We start from the raw sequence: 10,991 nt of genomic DNA, 5'->3' as shown, positions 1-10,991 counted from the left end.
CTAGTGCCACTGCAACAACGGTGACGCCGCGTGTCTGATGGAATTCGAAAGGATCTCTGCATTATGACTTGATCGTGTCTAGCAAAACGATTGGGTCAGACCTCGATTGTCAACAACTAACATGATTACAACAAGCCATTAGGAGACCAAAATTAGTCAAGAAAAATCGTTGTCTTCCATGCCAATGCCAGATACTTCACATAAGCCTTTACCTACCCGGAGAAGACTTCAACGGGAGATTTTAATGTATCCGCCGTGTAGCGCTCTGCATTATCTCTCTCGATGGTTTTATGTTGGCTTCAGCACAAATCACTTGTTACAGTTTGTCGCTCAGAAATTGCAGAAGTTGTTATCAAGAAAATGGCAGAGGGTCACTGACCAAAATGGCGCCTCTTTAGTTTTCTTTAGATATTTACTTTATATAGTTTCAAAAATATAGAAAATACTAGTTCTAGTTTTTTTTAAAAGGTGTCAATACTTCTTTGCCACCTCAATATTAGCTAATATTGCGTGACTTCGAAACTTTTTTGGAATTATTGGAAGTGGAGATTATCATACATCTGTCCATTGGAATAGTGGAAATATATTAAAAATACGGTATAAATTTATTATCTACGGCTATTACAATCTGAAGAACGGAACTGAATTATGTCGCAACACTTCTAATAGAAAACCTTATAAAAGGATCGCGTCCTAATCATTGTACTATATAATATAGTACTAAGGTGTTGTTCACAGGTCATACCTACTGTTGGTAAATCAACTTATCAGGTAAGTTACACACTGATAAATGAATGTGCCTGTCGTTGGCCTTAAAACAGAAGTGCCTGCATTTTGCGTTCGTGCAAGTGTTCGTTGCACTCTTTCTAAACGCTGAGAACGTTTCAATTTAATTAAAGGGTATTCTTCATTCGATTAAAAAAGAAAGGTTATTATTTCCAGAATTAGGACAGTAATATGAGCTGTCCTTGGACTCACAGCAGTTTCTTTGTAAAAACACAGCCCTGGCCCTAATGCCAAGAAAGAGACAGCCGAAGTCTGTGGGTGGCAAAGATGTTTCATTTTTCAAGAGCCACAAGCAAATGGAATGCCGCCGATATGCAAATCAGAGATTCGTATTCATAGGATTTATATAGCGCGAAGTTCAGGGGCAATCCTTTATGAAAGAACCTTTTTTCAAACTTCGAAACGCTCCATCAAAACCTTAGGAGTGACGATGCAGAATTCGTTTGTTCGTTAATAAGATCATGTTGCGATTTTTCGATAGATACGACATGTCATAAAATATGATTTATTATACATTAATATAAAAAAATCATAAAAAATACAGATCAGTTAGTAAAAAGGTAAGGTTTATAATCGTAGAAGCCGATACGTTCGAGATTAGCTTCTCACAAAATATAAACGGATATATATTTGAATTTTAGTCAGAGCTTCTCTGTAATGGTAGCTTTTACAGCTCTTCACAAACACTGTCTTCTAGATAATAAAGATACTTGTGAAGAACTTTTTAGTCTAATGTGGTCTCAACATACATTTGAAATGAAATCATGTATAAAAGGAAGCGGGCTCTTTTAACGTAATATTTTTTTAGGAACGTATCGTATGCTTTTTGCTTTTACTTTTTTTCTGTATGCCATTTTGAAAAAAAACTACGAGTGACCTAGTCGCAGTTCAGATATACGTAAGCATTTGCGTTTCGTATCACAGTATAACAAATGTCTCGATATCCAGTTAAGGTTCCTATATACAATGTTTTAATAAGTTATAGTATCTTATAGTTTAGATCAATGGAGGTGTACACCATTAACAACGGACACATTTTGCTTATCAAGCTATTTCGGTTGACAGACAAATCAGGTTAAAACATCCAAACGTACATATCGTTCTCGCAGGTTGTTGTAGCCTCGAGAATAGTATAGCATTGCCTTAGTCGAGCTTCGCTGCTGTTTAACAGTTGCATAAACCCTTTTTTGCCGAACGATTTCCACTGGCTAGGTGCGCGATAGATGGCAGTGAAGAATAGACGTCAGGTCGAACGTTCGAAAAAGGAGGCCATTTTTGAGATTAGCGTCTTCTTGCTTCAGGGGACTCTAGTGGGATTTCCGTTTCCGGCCAGTCACTACGTCGACTTCCTGTGCAGCTACAGAGGCGCCTAAACGACTACAGTGGACCAACGAATATGCTATGCTAAGTCCATCGGTTCCGGTCTCATTCCGCAGCCGTCTTAATGCATCGATGAATCGTCACGACGTAAAACTATCATGTCCGATTTAATGGGTATTGCCCAATGCTCCCGTATGATTTTTTCGAGGAATATCTATAGTAAGTATAGACGTTAAGTATAGCAAGAATGCCATAGGTCCATCTCTGTGAGATGCGTGCGGTACGTGCACATACGCATACACCGTTATATCTCTCATGTATACATCAAGATAGTAGCGGAAATATTGTTTAGATCATGCTTGCGATGTTACACGTTTAGATAGACTCATTTCAAAATTACTGCGTATTTATCAGTGTCTAAAAGGGAATATAAAATGATTTGTGTATTGATGAAGCACAATCACTCGTTCGATACATGACCTACAAAAGAACTTCAAAGATATGCGTTTTACAGTGTGCTTTAGAACTACTAAAATGTAGTAATAGCGGGCCCTTGCTCACATGACATAGTCGACACACAGTATGGCTTCCTAGAAAATTTTATCGATGGAATCTATCCCTTAGAATCCGTTTCGTTCAATTCGATATATGCGAAAGAAGCGCAAATGTAAACTACCTGCTTAGTGGGGTAATTTCCGCATTTTAGGAAAGGCATCATTATTGTCGAAATACTTATTGCTCATGTGCGCGTTGCTATAGCGGTGTTATACGTGTTGGCCTTTCTTATGATAGACAGTGTGTTTGTCGCGTATCGCCAAACCCCCTAGATACACATGTAATTTTTACATCTTTTATAACCCTATCGGCTCCTATTGAAAGCTTTGAATCCAAGAACTAGCATAATTCGAATTATACCACATCTCAGTGTCAGGATTGTTTTGGATGCAGCCATCGCCGTCTCACATATATTTAATTTACCGATTCTCCATCAGTTCGTAGAAATCTTATTAGCGCTACAAGTAACAAATGCACCTGCAGTTTGCTTAGAAATCACATCGGAAAATACCTAAATGAATCTTTCGAGTCTTTACGTCCGGAACTGTCGCTAAGTTTTTGTTTCCGACGATTGGCCCTCTACACGAAAGAGGTACGGGAGAATCGTGTATAGGGTCAGTTCCGAATCTGAGATCACCACGACCACTGCCGACCTCGGCTTTTTTTCTTGTACCTGCCAGCTATTGTAAAGATTAGGGTAGGTTATAAAAACTTTATTCTCTACTTAATTATCCCGACCATCTACACTAGTTCTACCAATCTAATTTGAATAATATGCAACTAGTAAATATTTCGTTAAACAAATTTGTCGGTTCTTGCACCGCAGTGGCAACTAAAAAGAAGCTAGGCAGGCGAATCTCAGCGAAAAGTTCATAAAGTAGCTGCAGTTACACAAGCCTATGCGGTCATTTATGTTGGATGGTGGTCGGGCGGAACAACTGTTGTTAGTTGGGGATAAAACATTGGGGCTCGTAACATATAGTGGGGGTTAGACGAAGCGACGTGCCTGACACACCGCCAGGAGGCAAAGAACAACAACGGCAGCCAAAAAAGACACAATAGGACGTGACCTCGTCTCGAAGAACCCCAAGCAACTGGAGGTAAGGCAGAGAAAGGCCCATCCTAGCGAGCACCTGGCCTTCCGGCCATTCTCAACAATAATGTAGCCTTCGTGGTGGTGCAGTTGGCCCTTAAAAAGAAAAAATTCCGGAGTTCTTGTTTGCTACAGCGAGTCTAAGCGAGTTATAGTAAGTTTTCCTATATAGATACGGAAGAGATATTGCATGTGATTATACGTAGATCACATACGATAATAAATGAGAACGAGTTTATGTTATAGCATTTTCAAATTTCATGACTTAATGTTTTTTGTTTAATTTGAAGGTAATTCGTTTATATTAGTATACCTACACATACTTAAAACGTAGATATTTATACGACCTTTGTATTTTGTTAAGAGGCATATTTTTATCAGACCTTTTCGGCCCAAAGAAAATTATGCAAATTATTATTATTATTATATTATAAAAATCTATTTATGAAAAATCTAACGCAAAATTTGCTTTCACTCTTTCTCACACTATTTACACGTCTGCACCGTATGTAAACCACTGAAATTTCTTTATCCTTTCTACTGATGTTACAACTTGCTAGGGGTTGTTACACGTTTAAATTAATCACATTTAAAATAATCATCATTTAACGGGAACACTTCATAACGTTATTCCTGTACTAAGTCACGATAAATCGAAAGCTTATTCGTTGACTAGAGTTTATCTCTGCGTATTGAAAGCACTCCATCTACCGCGTACCTAGTTACATTACCTAGTCATAATTTATAGGTCCGACCCTGATACGAGCAGGTAGATAGAGGTTAAAGTACTTGTTATTCCAACCAGACTAGTCAAATTGTTACAGAATGACATAATAGTTGTCTCTTTCGTAAACAGCTGTTTACCTCTGCTCTGTAGTGACCTTGAAACAGGGACTAATGAATCGAGCGCCCTCTACCACGAAACCTAGCTAGACTAACTTGTACATTATAAAATAACCATGTCCATGATTGTGAAGGACGTTGTATATTTGAAAAAGATATAGGTCAAGAATATTTTTTACTCTATCGCCAGGGGGTGTGAGGACGAATTCGGTGTAGTGCCGGGCAAACGTCTAACTTATTCGCCCAAGCCGCCCATCAACACTGATAAACAGTTTGCCCGAGTAAGGCAGATATTTAACCTAAGACGCATTGGAACAGTATATCAGTCACAAATCAAACCTGTAATCATTATAGATTAGATGATTCTGGTAGCCTATCGCCCGGCGTCACCACAATGAGCTATGCACGGGCGCTAACAAACAAATTTCGGCTAAGTATTTGTGTCGATTTGGTGTTACGGGTCTGGGCTTGAGCTTCTCTATGTGTCTATATTTAGTTGTTGGCCTTATTATGCCCTTGTATAGCTTCTACGCTTAACGTTGATTACTTATTGGAAGTTTATATATGTTTCGTTATTGACCTTCTCAGGATTGCTTGTTTAATCTATTCACACCATTTCAGTCCTTAAATTATTCGGGCGTCATATTTTTTTACTTTAGTTTATATTTATAATTCCCTTGTGATTGACCCAATTTCTACATTATGCTCGTTATGGTTGGTATGATTCTCTGTCACTTTAATATGATTTCAACAAACTATATCATACCGCAACGATATGGTGCGCATTTAAGGGAGCTTGTTTTCGTTCTTTTTCGATTTTTGCCCCAGTCTTATTTTACATCGACCCGATCATCGCCATTCAACAGGCCAGTTTCATTCTCTTGTTTGAGTCAGAGAATTCTTATGGATTGGCTCACTTATATAGCAAACTTTAAAAATGCCGACTTTCTAACAGTTGCACAGATACATACATGTACACCCGTACAGGATTCTGGACGGAAATTTATGAATATGCGCAGAGCCAACGCAGGGTACAGCTATAGAGTCCTGCATCTTTCTGAATATTGCAACTCCTTTAGCAACTATTCACGCAGTAGATTGATGGGCTGTGGAAAAAATTCTCAAAACAACAAAATGAAAGGACACAACGATGAACACTGACATTTAAAAATGGCAGCTTGGCATACCATAAAACAGACGAATTGGATGTGCAATGAAAATAACGATGCTGATGGTACAAAGGGGCAGGTGTCGACCGCCACCACGCAGACACCGGGCCAGGGTGGGGGTATGCGGGTTAGGGACAGTTGCTCAAAGGAAATAGGTTCTTAAGCCTACAGCAGACAACAGTATTGTCAGTGCTCAAGATGGAACAATTCAAATCTCAAATAAAAAAAAACCATGGAACAGGTGGAAAATGATCGTCTCTGCCCACAAATGGATTTTTTTAAAGCATTTTTATTATGACTACTTAAAAAGTATTAAATGAAATAAATAGGTAGTATATGGCGCAAATATTATCATTTATATCAATATCTATGATGACGTTTGCAGGTACACATGTATATGTCATGGGTGAAGGGAGGATATGGTTCGTCGAACTATGGAAAACAGCTATGTACGACTTTATCGTTCCCACACGTATTTTTGCAATACCATTTAGATATTTAAGATATGGTCGATAATTCTTGGCTTGAAAGTTGATATTTTTGTCACAAAGTGAACCGAAAGGGTAAAGGAATTATCGGGACACAGAATGTTTGATGACGCTGATGAAAAATAAATTCATAGAATACTCTATCGATCACTTAATAGGTATTAATGTTCTGAACAGGACCTCGGACTGGATGTGTGTGTCGGATCGCCCATAGTTACATGCGTAATACCTCCTACACCATTAATCACCCCATGAACACTTAGAAACAAGTACATTACTATTAGTTAATTAATATAATTAATTTGTGTAATAATTTTATTATTGACCTTATAAGCTTACCGGCTTCATTACGCTGGTAATATTATAGTTGCATTTTTTCAAACGGAGGCTCTTTCAGCATTGCAACCATCTTTAACTCTTAATTTAACTAAATATTTTTTTGTTACGTAAGCGCTCATTTTGTAGTGTGCATGCTAGCCGTACAAGTTCTATACAAATCGACTGAAATAATACTTTAGTTAATAAAATGCGTTCCAGACATATTATCTTCTAACTAGAAAATAGTAAAAAAATCATAGTGTCTGAATAAAACATCACATCTTGGGACGTGAAACTAATTTTGGCTACGAAAATTCGTTTTTCCTCTTTCCACTTTTTACTACTCTAAAATCTATTTCGCGAACATTAATTTTAGATTTGTTAGAAAGTCATAAGGTAGACTGTTAAAAAAAGAAACAAGAATTGCTAGAGCGTGGTCATGGAGGTCTCTAGATTAGATCTCTTAGAATCAATCTGTTCCTTTTAGAACACTTGTTCCTAAAAGTACAGACCCAGCAATCCAACCCACCTCGTGAGGTGTTCAACCCGGCCATTTTCGGTAGACGTAAAGCGTTGAGTGCATACTGATTAAACAACGTAATATTTTTATCCTTTACAAAAAAAGAATCGAGCTTTACCTAGCTGTCAACACTGGCCTGATTCGTCCCTAAATCAACACCTATATTGCGGACACACATACAGTGCTTGTAGATGTAGTAACGTGCTCATACGTGAGGAAGAACGATAGATTACATTGAAATGACATTATGCCTGTCATTTACAATATTACTCAATAGAGTTTGGCGAGCTTCCGGTGTCAGAAAGGAACAGGCATCATCTGCTTAAAACGATATGCCACAATTATGAGGCCTAACAAAATGGCCGCTACAGTGCATAATAGCGGCGGCGGATTTTGAGACAAAATACGGACTTAGGCTTCCCAGATATTTTAAACGTCGTAATTCAATTGGGTGCTAACGAAACGTGAGGAAATCTGAAATCAGTGCGGGATAGCGAGGCGAAGCTGGATCAAAGTGTCGAAGACAGTGGGAGGGCAAAAAGTGCTATTAAACGGCCTTTAGCGCTCTGCTGATATTGGGCTCTATCCCACTAAACGGTTTGGTACCGTGAGTCGCGTAGATTCCTTAGATAAAGGATTTTTCGCCTATAGCGTCAACATAGTCAGATCTTGATGAGGTTTCCAGAGGAAAATATTTATGGATATTTCACAAGAAAAACTCCAATATCACTCACAGCTTTTTAGACCCACAGCCCCTGGGAGGTTTAGCATGTTCTTGAGAATGAGATAGAAAATCGTTTAGACACTGTAGGCTTATGGTATCTGCACAGCCTTGCGTCGATTCACTCAGAGAAAGACATCATCTTAAAATCAATCTAGATGCGTAACACTGCCTAATTCACCAATATCAGTTATAATTTAGGTTTCGGATGTATGTGCTTCAAAACAGTGGTCAAAAGAGTAAAAAAAAATATGACTAATATATTATTACAGATTGAAGTTTACATTAAATAATTGTCAAAAACAACACTGTTAAGTGTTCTGTTTGCTCAGTAAATGATTTGATACGGCACTCTAATTGCTGTTATGCTATGTTTTTGAATGCGTCTCTAGGCTTCGTTCATTGAAGTAAGTACATGCTATAAAAAAAAATAAGCGTTTTATTGCTGAATTCTCGTGTGCCACTTTCTTTCCTGAAAATGAAAAAATTAATACTGTTTTAGAGGAAACAGGATATGAATATCTGTTATAGTAGACAAACAATTTCACGGTACTGGGAACGTCAGTGAGAATCGAGCGATCATTCGCCTCTGGATGATTATGCACATGATAGAACATAATGTTCTCAAGAGGCACACAATACTAATGCCAATTAGTTGTGCATCGAGCACTTACCATAAGCTGTTGGATATCTATAAACATGGCATAACTCATTGCTCAGTAATAAGCTCTATCACATCCCATCCCATTTGGTCAGCTGGGTCCAATATTCTCATTGCACTACCAGTGCCAATAGCATAAGCAAGCATTTAGTGCTGGGTTGGACCCGCAAAATCGGTTTTTGCACCCACTTCTATGTGAGTGGCACAAGACAGGTAAAAAACGCGCCTGGGGACCTAACAATCTTTATTACTACTAGGACTATCAAGACAAACATCTGCAGTAACGTAGTTTTTCGAAACGGCGTACGAACTGCGAGACGTCGACAACGCCAGTCGCAGCGTGCAGGCTCTCTCCGCAGTCTTCACGTATCTTCCGGTATTCTCTTTCCTAGTCTGTCATTTTGTATCTTTACAGTGTTCACTTATGAGATTTTCTAAGCAGAATGGAATACTCGCTTCTGCTCTGCATGCAACGACCATCATCATGTAGTATTTATCCTTCTTTAGCATTGCTTCGCCCGTACGACGATGCCTTCTATTGGATTGCTCTCCGGGAGCACAGTTAATTGGATGCTAGGAGAAACGGACTGGAGAAGGGCTCTTTCTAGTGTAGCTCGCCTTTTTGCTGGGTCCATCGTTGGTCAAAAGCTAGTTAGACATCCGGGGTAGTGATAGCTTTCAGCACGACGTAATATTCTACGCTTCCAGGCTCTGCTAGAAAGAGGTATCAGCTATCTGGCGGGTTGTTGATGTGAAAAGCAAATTACAAATAATATCCATCGTACCCACCGAATTACGTTTCCGCTTGATACTCGACCAAGGTAAAATGACAGTTACTGAAGGGTCAATTCTACCTCTAACCCACCTCTACTTCAATTTGAAACCCTCGCGTTTTTGTCCAAACATTCAATTGTGAGCCTATACGTATCGAGTCAATACATCGCTTACGACAAGCTTGGGTAGTAAAAGGGGCCATATTGAATTGATGCAAAGTAGTCTATCATCATCATACTGCTACACTAAAAGCGAATATAATTCGGCTAGACTAAAGCTGGGCCTGGAACCAGACGCATTTATGCGATACAAATCCGTGAGTTAAAGCGGTATATTTAGGGGCATGCGTGTGCTTAAGCTATAGTAAAAAGTTGTGTAGTAAAAAAAAAAAAATGTTTTATAGTAAAAACTTTTAGAATGATGGCTATAAGGAAGCATCTTGTGTATGAGCTTATTGTTGGGATAATAATGTCGCTTCGATTACTTCGCTTTCACACGCCTCTATAGACAGAAGGAAGTATAATATAAAATTGTCTAGTCTTCGTTTTTATTCACTGCCGGAAGCTTCCGTTTGGCTGACGACAAGATGTTTACATGACGCTTCAATCAAAATGTGAACACAAGGAAAATATATGAAATCGCAAAGGTCAATAATGCCAACTGCAATCTGGTGTATGGTAGGCCCTCGGAAGTCCAAAGCTTTAGCCGTGAAGGCGGTTTACTTACATACATAGGATAACTTCCCAGTATCGCGCATGAATTGAACACACCACTTCTAGAAAACAATAAGTATAACTTAAATCTCTTTATCTAGTATTTTATTAAACCTGTTTATTTAGTAATGTATTGAGCATTAGAAAATGTCTGTAAACAGCAGGTATATTTTTCAGCCATGATTCTCTAATGTTTGTTCGAATAGTGTTCACACAGCTGAGCGGTATTAAAAAAAAAAAGGCCAGTTTTTGCTGAATTCGTTAGATCAATTATTTTATCATTGTGTAGAAGGACGTTGCTGCAATGGTAGATATATCGTAGTGAAGCGAATATAATAAATACTAGGGGTTATATGAGTACAAAACATTCGCTGTTGCCAGCCAAGGATACAACTAAATTGTTCCGCTATACTTTAGTACCGTTGTGGTGGAATATAACTGGCGATGTGAATGCCATAACGATCCTACTAGTAACTAGGTCATCTAAGCAACTGGAGGACGTTGCCACAATGGCGTTTGACAAGGCCCGGCCAAAGAGGTGGGCCAAAGAATTCGCGAGTAGTTGGTCGATCAACTGACGCCTCGAGAGCAAGAGTATCCGTGAGGGACGTCCTGTGCTTTACGGAGGAACTGCACAGACGTCTCTTTTTAGAGGAAGCCTGAGTTGTTCTTCTGGCGCTACGGGAAAATGCCCAAGGATTTACGTGACAAACAAACCTTGCTAAGTTAGCTGAAGGTCAAGTTCGAATTCAGTGCTTTTTTGGCTTCTCCTCTTCAGAAAAACCGAAAAATCTAAATTCGTCAACTTTGCCACAGTACCAGGAGGCAAATGCCATTTGTATTGGCACTGTAAAGGCCCGAAGCCGATACTGGGGGACCGCCAGTTCATTTGGCAGCCATTAAAAAGTGTTATCTGTAGTGTGTCGATCATGGCACATCAGCGATCCTGTCCACAGTGGACGGCGCTAATAAACATATTATAGCAAAAGTAGGAGATCAAAGGGTTCACTTTAGACAAAGGTTCCATATA

General features: G+C 38.9%; 1 long non-coding RNA gene across 3 annotated transcripts in view; it reads right to left on the bottom strand.

Moving 5' to 3' along the window:
* Positions 1–10,991, bottom strand: part of LOC111255434 (uncharacterized) — a 42,979-nt gene that overhangs the window by 13,878 nt on the left and 18,110 nt on the right. The window contains exon 6 of one of the 3 annotated variants that reach the window (XR_015319637.1): positions 8,154–8,285. The exons of the other annotated variants lie outside the window; for them this stretch is intronic. This is a non-coding gene — a long non-coding RNA (uncharacterized LOC111255434). Of the gene's footprint in view, positions 1–8,153; positions 8,286–10,991 lie in introns of those variants that run through there. 3 annotated transcript variants of the gene reach the window in all.

The sequence above is a fragment of the Varroa destructor genome, unplaced genomic scaffold (genome assembly GCF_002443255.2).
Source record: "Varroa destructor unplaced genomic scaffold, Vdes_3.0 BEIS01000001.1, whole genome shotgun sequence".
Lineage (NCBI taxonomy): Eukaryota > Metazoa > Arthropoda > Arachnida > Mesostigmata > Varroidae > Varroa > Varroa destructor.
Note: the sequence above shows the minus strand (reverse complement) of the source record. Positions and strands in the feature narration are given on the sequence as shown.